Genomic DNA, 13800 nt, shown 5'->3' with positions numbered 1-13800 from the left:
AACTGAGACATGTAGTCTTTTTTCAGAGATGTATAAAGCACTGGAGTGGAGGAGTGGAGTGGAGTAGAGGTTCATTCATTCTTTATTCATTCATAGATTCAATGACAAAGTTTTTGATTAACATTACAATTGATGCGATTGATGTCTGATGAAAAAACTGAGATTTGTACATAGCCATTTGCATGGGTGGACAAAAGGAAACTGCTGAAAGCATTGAGAAACTGACTTTTGGAACTGCATAGGTGACACCAGAATGTTAAACATGAACAACAACTTTTGAGAATTTTAATTCTGTTGTGAGAAATGTGCCAAACCAACTTAGAAAAGCTGTAAGTACTGAACGGGTGGAGACGGAGCAGGGTGGGTTGGTTTCACTGGGCAGACGTTTAAAGTTCTTTAGTGTAGCCTACGTCTTGGGTAGGTTATATCAGTGGTTCTCAAACTTTTTACCATGAGTACCACCTTAGAAATGATTTGGCTCTCCAAGTACCACCGGAATTAAAATAAAGTGCGTAGGCCTATAACTACATAGAGTTTACACAGAAGGCATTAATATTGATAATACGATTTATTATTCACATAACTTTACCTGACTGAAGCAACCAACTGTCTATAACTCATGTATTGTATTTAAACACTTGCAACGGGATAATACTAACAATTGAACAACTGCTTCAATAGGGCTACCCAGCAAATGGGGATATCATCTGGCATATAACATACCAGTCAATCTAGTGAGGTTATTAACAAGTATACTGCATTAAAGCATTCACAGCACTGAATATTAATTTTAACAACTGCAGTCAACCAATCATGTGAGGTAAATTTTACTGCATCAAAACATTCAAAGAATTGAACATGAATATTTAAATACTGGAGTCAAACAATCCTGTTATAAGCAATCATGCACAGCAAAGAGAGAAATCATGTGTACTGCGAAAACCCTGTAATCAAACTATCATGAGTAAGAACAAGTGTATCATAGAAAAACAACGTATTCAGTATTAAAAAATACTGCAGTAAGTGCCATAAGGTCAGAATATAAACTATGTTTAGGTTTGAAGGAGAATGTACTCAGGCACACATTGAAAATTAGGCCTATCATGCTTAGTGAGAGGGGTACATGTCTGGGTCGATTGAGGTTAGCTTTAGCCTCAGACTTGGTTCAGTATCCAACCTGCTTCCAGCACACGAGATGAGGGTGGATGGCATCCCCCTTTGGAATTAAAATGATCAAAATCATCCCCCTTCTGAAACAGCCATCCCCTGTTATTTTATCAATTAATGTGGAAATATTACCGCTATTTCATTATAGCGGTTTCCTTTTTCAATTCGGCGCAAGCAACGTTACTTTTCCCAGGGACAGATTTGACAGCGATACTTCATTCTCGGGCAGCATGCTATTGCGCAAGCACGCAGGCGTACTTGCGCAATAGTGCCTCCACGAGCTCTCATTCCACACCGTACGAAACAGACACTGGTAGCGTGAAGCAGTCTCTGCATCTCCGACATCGCTTCCGCAGGCAACTCTTTCCCCTTTTCTCCCTTTCATTCCAACCCGTGAGCAACGCTAGTCTCCCTTCTCTTCCGAATGCATTTTTGAAAAAAAAGAATAAGAATCAGTTTCTAAAATCCTTAAATGTGAAGCATGCCTCCGAATCGTGTGATGCGTCCGATCAGCTGCGTTTTTGGGGATAAAATAAGAGCGATGACATGGCAGTAGTCATCGCTCTTATTTGCGACCATTTGCGAATGAGAAAGCGCACAGCCTTGTCTGAAAGCGCAGGATATTCGCTGCGTCGCTGCATCCAAAAGTCCAGAAATGTCTGGCCTCTGAAGGCAGACTTCAACCTCTCGTCACAGGACGATTTTGTACACATTTTTTTAACGGTTGCTTCATCTTCAAAAAATTGCTTCAAAAAATCGTTCATACTCCGCGTACCACTAGAGGGCGCTCGCGTACCACCAGTGGTACGCGTACCACAGATTTTAGAACGGCTGGGTTAGACAGCCTTCAAACTTAGTGGTCAAGCAAAGAAGAGGGAGGGGCTCGTTCTGCATACCTAATAGCCGGAGTGAATAACTAATAGCCGGAGTGAATGACTAATAGCCGCGGCTATTAGTCATTCAAAACCGTACGGATTCCGTACGGAATTCTTGCCAAACCGCACGGAATCCGTACGGAATCCGTACGGTTTCCGTGCGGTTTTGCACTTTTACCGCGCCATTCTAGGGCTGGATTGTGGCCTTCTTGGCTTTCCATACCCATAGGCCTAGGCAGTGTCCTGGAGGAGAAATCAAAGATAATTGCTGTGAAAGAAAAGATTCAGAATGGCCTGTCTTGGTTTAAAGCCCACTCGCCACCACGACAAGGTGCAGGCCAGCAGTGGGAACATATAAGACTGGAAAAACATAAATAGACTGAAGAGCTCAAGACATAAGGCGTTTTACCTCTAATTTTTCTTCCAGACTAAGGGTCTCAAATCAGTGCTCCAATAGATGATCTACCTCATTCATGTTGTCGACTCGTTTTCGTTTGTGTGCCTCCGGCATGTTAGCAAAGTTGCCTTCTCCTACTCTTCTTCGCTACCAGACTTCTTGAGCGCGGCACGTGAGGTGAGGTGGGAGGTCACTCGAGTCATGACTCATCTCGCAAACACACTACAGCCAATGAACGGTGAAAATTGAAATTACGCTGTAGTGGAATGAACCATATATGTCCATGGCGGTCCCGGTGGGGCTAGCCTCACCAGAAGTAAAATAATCTCCGTCCACTTCAACAGAGAAACACTCTGTGCATGCGCATTTCAATTTTTTCCAAGTCCAATACACATTACATTGGGCTGGTGGGGCTCGAGCCCCTCTTGCCCTTCCTGACGGAATCAGTCTGAAGAAGCAAGCTAGGATAGACTAAAAATGAACTAAAAGTGCTGAACTTATTATTTTACAGTACTTTCTGGGGAGATTTTCTTTTTAAATATATATATAATTATTTGATATATAATTTTTTTATGTTTTTATTTTTTCATTTTCTTTTTTGCGAGAGTAGCTTGTACCATCTCAGAACTCGCTCTGTCATCATAGAAGAATCAAGCAAGAGGGCAGATGGATTCAAAATCGAGTCACTGGACAGCACAGGTCTCATTTCTCTCAAACCACTCATTGAGGGTCATGAGATCCCGAATAATCGGTTTGAGATTCCATCACCGAACGCTTTTCTTCATCAGCCTCATCTCCATCACATTGCCGAGCAAATCCCTGAACTGGACCAAGAGGCAGAAATATAACAGCTGCTCGCGAGAGATAAGATAAGGCAGCAGGTCAACGGACCACATAACGCCCCCTTTGCCCAACATCTGGATTTGGTTTGGGTTGTGATAGGAGAAGTGTGCTTGGGTAATGTACATAAACTAACAGTCAACATGTTCAAGACCAACGTGCTGGAAGTTGGCGCAACTCAATCTTTCAACCCAGTACAAGCTTCATGCACGTCAAGGAGACACTCCAAAGCTCTATCAGGTCTGGTACAGCACCTGAGAGTATGCTGGGACAGACAGTGTTCAACCGTACTGAGAACGACAACAAACCTGCTCCATCAGTTGAAAACACCAGCTTCATGAAGATAATAATGGACACAAACGTCTACAGAGACGACGCTAACAGTTGAGTCACGTATATTCATATATTCATGAAGAAGATATTTTCCAATGGACATGCCGAGGAAGCACCACTGTTGGGAGAAGAGGATTGCTGGTATCTCCCAACGTTTGGGGTTTATCACCCACAAAAACCCAATCAGATCAGGGTTGTCTTTGATTCCCGTGCCCAGTACTCCAGTGTCTCCCTCAATGATGTGCTCCTCACTCGACCCGATGTCAACAACTCCCTCCTTGGGGCACTTTTAAGCTTCCTGAAAAAGGGGGTTGCAATCCTTGCAAACATCCAACAGATGTTTCTTTGTTTCTTAGTGCATGAAGACCATGCATGAAGACCATCGACCATAGCCTCAGATGTTAGATGTTATAGATGAAAAATCACGTAAAATAATATTAAATAAAACCCTCCAAAACACATAACTCACCATGAGCTCCTTGTTGTGCCACAGATAGAGAGAACGCTGTTATAAACAACACACACCTGATAACTCCCCTCATCTCAAGCTGTGTACCCGCCTTGTGCTGCTGCTTGTGTGAGGATCCTCTGGGGGGAGGGAGGGTCTCTTTATAGGAGGATCTCCTATGATGTAAACTTGGCCGTTACGACCAAATAAACACTGAGTTGTGACATTTGACGTTTCTTTCAATCAGATTTCGGATGGAACAGGCTTTCATTCATAGACTGTGACACTATAGACACCGAAATATATTGTAGCGTCAACCAGGAAGAACAGGGAGACAGGCTTTTGTCAACTAGGGGTCTGTGCCTCATACACCGCTCGACTACAGAACACCCTCTTTTATTGACTCATTCACACGTACATAGAACAGCACACCTAACTAACACACAAGTCATTCTCGGTGGCAGTGGCAACAACAACAGAACAACACACAACAATGAACAATCCCAACCCATTAACAATCCCAACCCATTAACCCCACTGATCATTAATAACCCCAACAACTAGTAACGGACCCAGAACAACAACAATAACAGCAACAATAACACAACAACATGCGCGCCGGGAATCCCCCAGAATCCCCGGCACGAACCCGGAAGTGAATGAACCCGTTGCGAACACTGGTCGCTACACAGCTCCCATCTGAGGGGTCAGTCGTCCCCGACGACCCCATCACCCGACACATAGTCCTTAAAGTGTTCAGGGGCCCGGCGCCGCCGGTTCGGCCGCTGAGCCCCCCTAGGGGCGACAGCCGCAGGACCAACGGCCCCATCCGGGGAGCCGGCAGGGACAGGGGAGCCGCCAGGGGAACCACGAACCGCCTCCCTCATCAGCAACAACCGGGGCGAGGGGGCGGTACGGCGAGAGTCTGTCCTGGTGCAACACTACCACACGCCCCCGGGTGCCCGGCATCCGCAGCCGGTACACCACCTCGGACACCCTGTCGAGGATTTCCCCCGGTCCCTGCCAGTGGCTCCGCAGCTTAGGGCAGACCCCCCTCTTTCTGATGGGACAGTACACTCACACCCTGTCCCCGGGTGTGAACGCTCGTCCCCGGCAGCGAGTGTCATAGCCCCTCTTCTGCCTCACCCCTGAGGCAGCCTGAGCCTGGCGGGTGTAGTCGGAGCGCAGCAGGCGATCCCTCAGCCTGCGGAAATAGTCCATAGCCGCACCCCCAGCGATCTCAGGCTCGGGCGGAGACCCGAACACCAAGTCCACCGGTGTCCGGAGCTCCCGCCCGAACATGAGGGCAGCCGGCGTGCAGTGGCTGGACTCCTGCACTGCCGTCCGATAGGACCACAGGACCAAGGGCAGGTGGCGGTCCCAGTCCCGCTGGTGCTGGCTGGTGAGGATGGCGAGTTGGGTGGCCAGGGTGCGGTTAAACCGCTCCACCAACCCGTCACTCTGGGGATGGAGCGGCGTCGTCCTGGTCTTGTGCACCCCCAGCCGCCGGCAGACCTCCCCGAAGATCTGGGCCTCAAAGTTCCGCCCCTGGTCGCTGTGGAGCTCAGCAGGGACCCCGAAACGGGCGAACATCTCCCCCACCAGCCTCTCCGCGGTGGTGGCAGCGCTCTGATCCGGCACCGCATACGCCTCGGGCCATTTGGTGAAGTAGTCCATGGCCACGAGGACGTAGCGGTTGCCGGAGTCGGTGACTGGAAACGGCCCCAGGACGTCGACCCCCACCCGTTCCATCGGTGCTCCCACCAGGTACTGCTGGAGTGGGGCGTGGGAACGCTGGGCAGGCCCTTTCTGCGCCGTACAGGTGTCGCAGCAGTGGACGTGCAGCTCAACGTCCCGTCGACAGCCCGGCCAGTAGAACCGCCCCCGCAGGCGATGCAGGGTCTTGGCGTTCCCGTAGTGCCCCGCTCCCACCGAGCCGTGGACCAGCTGCAGCACCTGGGGACGAAGCGCACGGGGCACCAATAGCTGCAGAATGTTTTTCTTACCCCTAGGGTCCTGCCAGCTGCGGTGGACCACCCCGTTGTGGAGCCGGAAGCTCCCCACTGGGAGTGGTAGGCCTTCACCTCAGGCCCTCGTGCCGACACCTCCGGCCAGCTGGGGCGCTGCCCCGCCTCCAGCCAGTCCCTCACCAACGCCAGGGTCTCGTTGGCCCGCTGCTGCTGCTCCAACTGACTCGCCGTCAGCAGGAGCCAGCCCTCCGCCTCACCGATGGTCTGGTCAGCCTCGGTGGTCTGGAGAGCCGCCACCATCGGAGACTCGTGGACCCGCTCCTCCTGTCGCAGGCAGTAGCGACACTCCAGGACCGCACAGGGCCGCCGGGAGAGTGCGTCTGCGTTGTTGTGGATACGCCCCGCCCGATGCTGGATCTCGAAGTCGTATTCCTGAAGAATCTCCAGCCATCGAGCCACCTGGCCCTCAGGGTTCTTAAAACTGAGGAGCCACGTGAGGGACGCATGGTCGGTGCGGACCAGGAAACGCTTCCCATGTAGGTACGGCCTGAAATGCCGCACGGCCAGGACCACAGCCAACAGCTCCCGTCGGGTCACGCAGTAATTGCACTCCGCACGACTGAGGGTGCGGCTGAAGTAGGCGATGGGACGTTCCCCCTCCCCCACCCCCTGGGAGAGGACCGCACCGACCCCCACGTTACTGGCATCGGTGTCGAGGACGAAAGGGCGACCAGCGTCGGGGTACGCCAGGACCGGGGCCTCGGTGAGCACCGCTTGGAGTCGGGCGAAGGCCGTGGCGCAGGCATCGTCCCAGACGTACGGCCGGCCTGCCGGCGGTAGTACCCCGCCAGGCCCAAAAAACTCTGCAGTTCACCGGCGTTGGTGGGGGTCGGCCAGTCCCGGACTGCAGCTGCCTTGGCCGGGTTAGTGGCTATGCCATGCTCGTTCACCACGTGCCCCAAGAACAGCGTTTCCCTTGCCAGCAGGGAACACTTGGCAGGGTTCAGCCGCAACCCGGCCCGGCGGATGGCCCCAAGAACCTCCCGCAGGTTCGCCAGCGCTCCCCCAAAGTCGCGGGCGTGCACCAACAAATCGTCCAGGTACACGACACAACGACTCCGGGGGATGCTCGCCAGCACCCTCTCCATCATCCGCTCGAACGGGCCGCCAACCAGAGCGCACCGACCGTGGAGAGGAGCAGGAATCCGGAGCGGCGGTCCCCTCACTGGGCCGCTCCGCCGCCGTTTTCCGCCGGACGAGATGGTCTAACCCGTGGTGCCGCAGGGCAGTCACGGGCCAGATGGCCTGGCTCATCGCAGCGGAAACAGCGCCGATCATCTCCGGACCTACGTCTGTCGTCGGGTGGTGGACGCTGTGGTTCCAGTGGCGTCGCTCCAGAACACTTCGGCAGCCTGGCCACCAGGTGGCGAGCGACCGCCGCCGATCCTGCGACATCGCCAACGGCCGCAGGGTGGCGATATTGCGCCGCCGTCGCGCCGAGCCATTCCTCCGAGTCTTCCTCCTTTGGACGCGTCATGTTGGAAAACGTTCCTTTTTCCATAATCCCACTTCTGACACCAATGTAGCGTCGACCAGGAAGAACAGGGAGACAGGCTTTTGTCAACTAGGGGTCTGTGCCTCATACACCGCTCGACTACAGAACACCCTCTTTTATTGACTCATTCACACGTACATAGAACAGCACACCTAACTAACACACAAGTCATTCTCGGTGGCGGTGGCAACAACAACAGAACAACACACAACAATGAACAATCCCAACCCATTAACAATCCCAACCCATTGACCCCACTGATCATTAATAACCCCAACAACTAGTAACGGACCCAGAACAACAACAATAACAGCAACAATAACACAACAACATGTGCGCCGGGAATCCCACGAACCCGGAAGTGAATGAACCCGTTGCGAACACTGGTCGCTACAATATGATATTGTAACGACCTCGCCGGTGACATAATCATGTCGAGTCATTAGTTGAAGGTAGTTTTAATGGACCAAAAACCAGGTCACAGAAACCCGTAACATTGTAACAACATTGTAACCAACAGCTGAAAAACCGGACCCAAACAAAACCCGGTTACCCCGGCAACACGGTCTCACTCGCGTGCAGGCCCCCACCCTGATTGACAATAAGAACATTACAATACATGCACATAGAACAACTGGCATAACGGACAACGAAATACAATGCAACACATAACACACAAACTATTTAATTGTCCCAGGGTCGCTACATTGCCTCCCCCCTTCAAAGTTCCTCGTCCTCGAGGGAACAAACAAAGTCCCGGAAGCGACCCGGCGTTCTCCTCTCCCTACGAGGCCGCGTTGGGGCCACGGGGGGCTGGGGAGAAGCGCCTGGGGGCGAGAGGGGCCCACGAGTGGCAGGCCCGGGGGCGGGCAGGGGGAAAGGGAGGGGCGGGGCTGGGGGCCAAGTTGCTGACTGTGGTGATCGACAGGGAGGGGAGACAAGGTTAGGGTTAGGTGGGGACCCAGGGCCAGAACACTGAGGTGTGCGTGTCCGGGGCCCATTCGCACCGGTGCGGAGAGCTGCAGGGCTCGCTGGAGCAGGTTGAGGGGTGGCGGTGCCTCGATAAGGGGCCAACCGGTCTCTGTGGAGAGCCACCCTCCTTCCCCGAGGTGGTAGCTGGACCCTGTACACCACCTCCCCCATCCTCTCAAGGACCCTGCATGGCCCGATCCACTCGCTATCGAGCTTTGGGCATCTTCCCTTCTTTCTTTGCGGGCTGTAGGTCCAGACCAGCTCCCCAGCCTCAAAGTGCCTGCCACGAGAACGCACATCATAGTTCCTTTTCTGCCTCACCCCTGCGCTCAGCAGCTGTCCCCTGGCCAAGGAGTGAGCCGTCTCAAGGCGGTCCTGGAGTCTCCTGGCATACTCTGGGCCGGGAGGAACAGGGGGAGAATCGGGCGGCCGGCCAAACGCCAGGTCAGCTGGGGTGCGAAGCTCCCTGCCCAACATCAGCAGAGCAGGTGTGCAGGACGTCGACTCCTGGACAGCTGACCTGTATGCCATGAGCACCAGAGGCAGATGATTGTCCCAATCCCGCTGATGCTCAGCCGAGACAATGGCCAGCTGCTGCTCCATACAGCGATGAAATCGCTCCACCAAGCCGTCACTCTGTGGGTGCAGGGGGGTAGTACGGGTCTTCTGCATGTCCAGCCTGCTACATAAAGCCGCAAAGACACGGGATTCAAAATTTCTCCCCTGGTCACTGTGGATGGACTCCGCTGCCCCAAAACGGCTAATCATCCCCGACCAAAGCGTCCGCTATGGTCTCCGCCCCCTGGTCAGGCAGAGCGTACGCCTCCGGCCACTTGGTAAAATAGTCCATGGCCGTGAGGACATACTTGTTCCCCCTCTCTGTGCAGGGTAGCGGGCCCACCACATCCACCCCAACCCTCTCCATAGGGAACCCCACAGGGAACTGCTGTAGCTGGGCATGGGACCTTTCCGTGGGGCCTTTGCGGGCTGTGCAGCCATCACAGCGGCGACAGAAGTCCTCGACGTCCCTCTTGTGCTGCCCCCAGTAGAAGCCAAGGCGGAGGCGACGCAGGGTCTTTGTCACCCCAAAGTGCCCTGAGCCCACGGCACCATGGACCGCTTGAAGTACTTCCCCACGCAGAGAGTGAGGCACCACCACCTGCCACCTCACCTCTCCGGTGGCGGGTTCCTTCCAGGCCCGCTGAAGCACGCCATCCCACAGTCGCAGGGCCTCGAACTTAGCCCACAGTCCCTTGGTGACCAGGGAGAGAACGGCCACTTCTTCCCATGGGGGCCGCCGCTGTTGGTCCAACCACTGGAGCACTGGTCGAAGGTCTGCGTCCTCCTCCTGCTGCCGTCTCCATCCTGCGGTGTCGACCTCCCGGAGCTCACAGCAGACTGGGGACGCCACCTCCACCGCTGAACATCCCTCCTCCTGGCTGCACAGCTCCTTCTCACGGCTCTCCATCCTTTCACAGTAGCGGCAGTCATCCTGACTGCAGGGGCGTCGGGAGAGGGCGTCTGCATTAGTATGGCGTACCCCTGCCCTGTGCACCACACTGAAGCTGTAGGACTGCAGCTCCTCGATCCACCGTGCGACCTGCCCTTCTGGCTCCTTGAAAGACATGAGCCACTGGAGCGCGGAGTGGTCAGTCCTTACAGTGAAGCGCAGGCCACAGAGGTAATACTTGAAGTGGCGTACAGCTCTAACGATAGCCAGCAGCTCGCGACGAGTGACGCAGTAGCGGCGTTCAGCTTTGTTAAATGTCCTGCTGTAGTACGCCACCACCCGCTCCCCTTCTGGCCCCTCCTGTACCAGCTTTGCCAACGTTACTAGCGTCCGTGTCCAGGATGAAGGGCAGGGCAGGGTCAGGAGGGGAGAGCACCGGGGCTTTGGTGAGAGCTCCCTTGAGTGTCTCGAAAGCAGACTGGCAATCCTCTGCCCACACAAACTCCCTGTCCTTCTGTAGCAGGCGGAACAGGGGAGCGGCCACACAGGAGAAGCCCTTCACAAAGCTTCTGTAGTAAGACGCCAGTGCGAGGAAGCTTTTCAGCTGTCTGGTGTCAGTGGGGGTGGGCCAGTCCTGGACAGCTTGCACTTTGTCCTCCATGGTGCTAATGCCTTCTCCCCCCACCCTGTGCCCAAGGAAAGTTACCTCTCTCCTCAGGAAATGGCACTTATCAGGATGGAGCTTCAAGCCCGCCGCAGCTACTCTCTCCAGAACCTGACGCAGTGAGGCAAGTGCTGTCTCGAAGGAGCCCCCGTGTGCCAGTATATCGTCCAGGTAGACGATACACTGCTGCCGGGGGATGCCGGCGAGCACTCTGTCCATCGGCCTCTCGAAGGTCGCAGGTGCATTGCAGAGGCCGAAAGGGAGGACCCGAAACTGCCACAATCCTCTGCTAGTGCAGAATGCAGTCTTGGGTCTGGCGTCCGGGGCGAGAGGGCACTGGAAGTAGCCAGAGCGGAGATCGAGTGAGGAGAACCAGGACGACCCAGCTACGACATCTAAGGCCTCATCAATGCGCGGGATGGGGTAGGAGTCCTTCCTCGTCACTGCGTTAAGTGGCCTGTAGTCAACACAGAATCTCCACTTACCCCCCTTCTTAGGCACCATCACCACGGCTGCTGCCCAGGGACTATCTGAGGGCTCTATGAGGCCTGCCTGCTGCATCTCCCACAGCGCCTGGTCCGCAGCCTCCTGGCGGGCCAAGGGCAGGCGACGCGGGCGCATTCTGATGGGCCTGGCATCCCCAGTGTCGATCTCATGCTGCACCAGGTGCGTCTGACCCACATCGCTCTCATTCAAGGCAAAGCTGTCCTTAAACTCTGCCAGTAGTAGCCACAGCTGCTCCTGCTGTTGAGGGTCTAGTCCATCACAGTGCCCCTGCCAAATTGCCTGCACAGTCGACAGCACAGTCTTCTCACCTGTCTGAGGAAGCTGGGCAGGGCAGGGGAAGGGGCCCAGGCTCATGAGGTGGGGTGCTGGAGTGGCAAGGGAGTAGTCTGTAGGGGCCGAAACATTGACACAAGGGGGTGGGAGGGAGGGAGAAGGGTTGCGGGAGGAGGACTGAGACAATGGACAGGGATCAGGAAGACAGGGTGGTTGGAAGGTCTTTGCAAGGGGGTGAAGGGGGCCGGTGACGTGTGACTGGTCCATCTGAGCTGTTGTCGGTTGGGGCCGGATGTAGGAGGTGTTTGGCGGGGCCATATAGACTGTGGGCCCTCCTTGGAAGCCAATCGCCCCCCTCTCCAGGTCCAGCTGGCAGCCTGTACACCGCAGGAAGTCCAACCCTAGGATACAGGGGTCCTGCACAGCGGCTACCCACACTGGGTGGAGGACAGTCTTTCCCCCTACGCAGATGGACAACAACCCCTTCCCTTTCATGGGGGCCCTCTCCCCCGTGACTGTGCAGAGCTGCACAGTTGTAGGTTGGAGTACCGTCCAGGTCGGGAAAATGTCTGGCCTCACCAGGGTCACAGTAGACCCCGTATCGACTAAAGCCAAACAGGCCACCCCCTCAACAGTGACAGGAACATGACAAAAGTCCCCCGCCCAGGTCCGCCCCACCACGACAACAGGCTCCAGGATGTTGGCGTCTGCTTCTGGGGGGGGTGGAGCTCCGCCCCCCCGGCTGTGATGATGGGCTCCTCCAGACGACGACGGCGGGGGTAAGGGGGCAGGGCCTCGCGTCTCCACCCGCGAGGCCCTGGCTGGCTTCTGTGTGTCCTCACTCCTCTCCCTTGCCGATCTCACCATCGGCTGAGGAGCAGGATGATCGTCGATTGCTCCAGCCCACACCAGCTCCCTCTCTATGGCCATCTCCAAGGCCTCTTGCAAAGTCTGCGGGTGGGCTAGCTGGGTCTGGATGCGCAGTTCTGTAGGGGAAAGGGCCTGGAGAAACTGATCCCGAGCGAGTTCGCTCTGCACGGCTGGCGGCATGTGGGCGTATGCTCGCCGAGACAGGCTCTCGATATCGTTGGCCAGGGCCCGCAGCGTCTCCCCCGGCTTCCTGCGCCTATTGCAGAGTTCCGAGCGCATTAACCCCGGCTTAACACATAGTCCAAAACGCCCCCTTAGTGCCCCCACTAGGGCAACATAGTCCCCCCTGTCCTCTGGGCTAACAGCAACAAACAAGACAATGCGTCGTCCGCCAGACACATCGCAAGCTGCAGCGCTTTGACCTTCACTGACCATCCGGCAGCATCGGCTAAAAGTTCAAATTGCGCGTGGAAAGCTTCCCAGTCAGCCTTACCGGTGTATCTAGGCGTCTTGATGGACACCGGGCTTGATGTGAGGAAGGCGCCGCCATGTCTGTCGCCGTGAAAATCATCTTTTCCAACGGCGGCTGGTTCCCGGCGTTGGGCTCTACCCCTCACCAGAGACTCCGAAGCTACTCCACACGCCCCCTCGCCGTAGTCGTCCATCTCTATCTTCACCCGACAGTCCGCAGGGAGCATTATTGTTGTAGAGAAAAAAAAAAAGTGACAACAAAAACAGGGCTAACGGCGATAGCAACTTCGGCTGACTCGCCGAGCACAGCAGGACCGAGAATAAAAAAAAAAAAACGGACCCAAACAAAACCCGGTTACCCCGGCAACACGGTCTCACTCGCGTGCAGGCCCCCTCCCTGATTGACAATAAGAACATTACAATACATGCACATAGAACAACTGGCCTAACGGACAACGAAATACAATGCAACACATAACACACAAACTATTTAATTGTCCCAGGGTCGCTACAATATAAACCACTGCTACTTATTTATATTTTATTGAAATCGGACGTCTCAAGTTTGGAGATAGAGTCTGCAGCCCTCTTCCGTATGCAGGAAGGCATGACGATAGCATTGCGACGTTGCGAGATGATTGCTAGAAAATTTAAATCAGCAGGTCGCAATGAAACCAAACACAGAAACATTGTACCCCAAACTCATCTTAATAAATCAAACATTCCGTCATAATATAATAAAATGGACAAAGAAGCATTTTATTACTACAGGTTCGGGCTGTCTGTTCAGTGTGATCATCATGAACTTGATTTATTCTCATCAATCGCAGTCGTCGATCATCCCGTTGAAGAAAACGGAAACTAAATACGACCCAGATGGGACTCGAACCCACAATCCCCAGCTCCGGAGGCTGATGCCTTATCCATTAGGCCACTGGGTCATCACATTTAAACGTTTTAAAGTTAAAGAATATAATTGCAGATAGTTTTTATTTCGTTAATTGCGCC

At 54.3% G+C, this 13800-nt stretch overlaps 1 non-coding gene across 1 annotated transcript; it reads right to left on the bottom strand.

The window, feature by feature from the left end:
• Positions 1-13660: 13660 nt before the first annotated feature.
• Positions 13661-13733, bottom strand: trnar-ccg (transfer RNA arginine (anticodon CCG)). The gene has a single exon. It is a non-coding gene; the product is annotated as a tRNA-Arg (tRNA).
• Between the last annotated feature and the right edge of the window lie 67 nt (positions 13734-13800).

The sequence above is a fragment of the Gadus chalcogrammus genome, chromosome 3, assembly GCF_026213295.1.
Source record: "Gadus chalcogrammus isolate NIFS_2021 chromosome 3, NIFS_Gcha_1.0, whole genome shotgun sequence".
Classification (NCBI taxonomy): Eukaryota; Metazoa; Chordata; class Actinopteri; order Gadiformes; family Gadidae; genus Gadus; species Gadus chalcogrammus.
The sequence above is the reverse complement of the archived record's forward strand: the minus strand, read 5'-3'. Positions and strand labels throughout refer to the sequence as shown.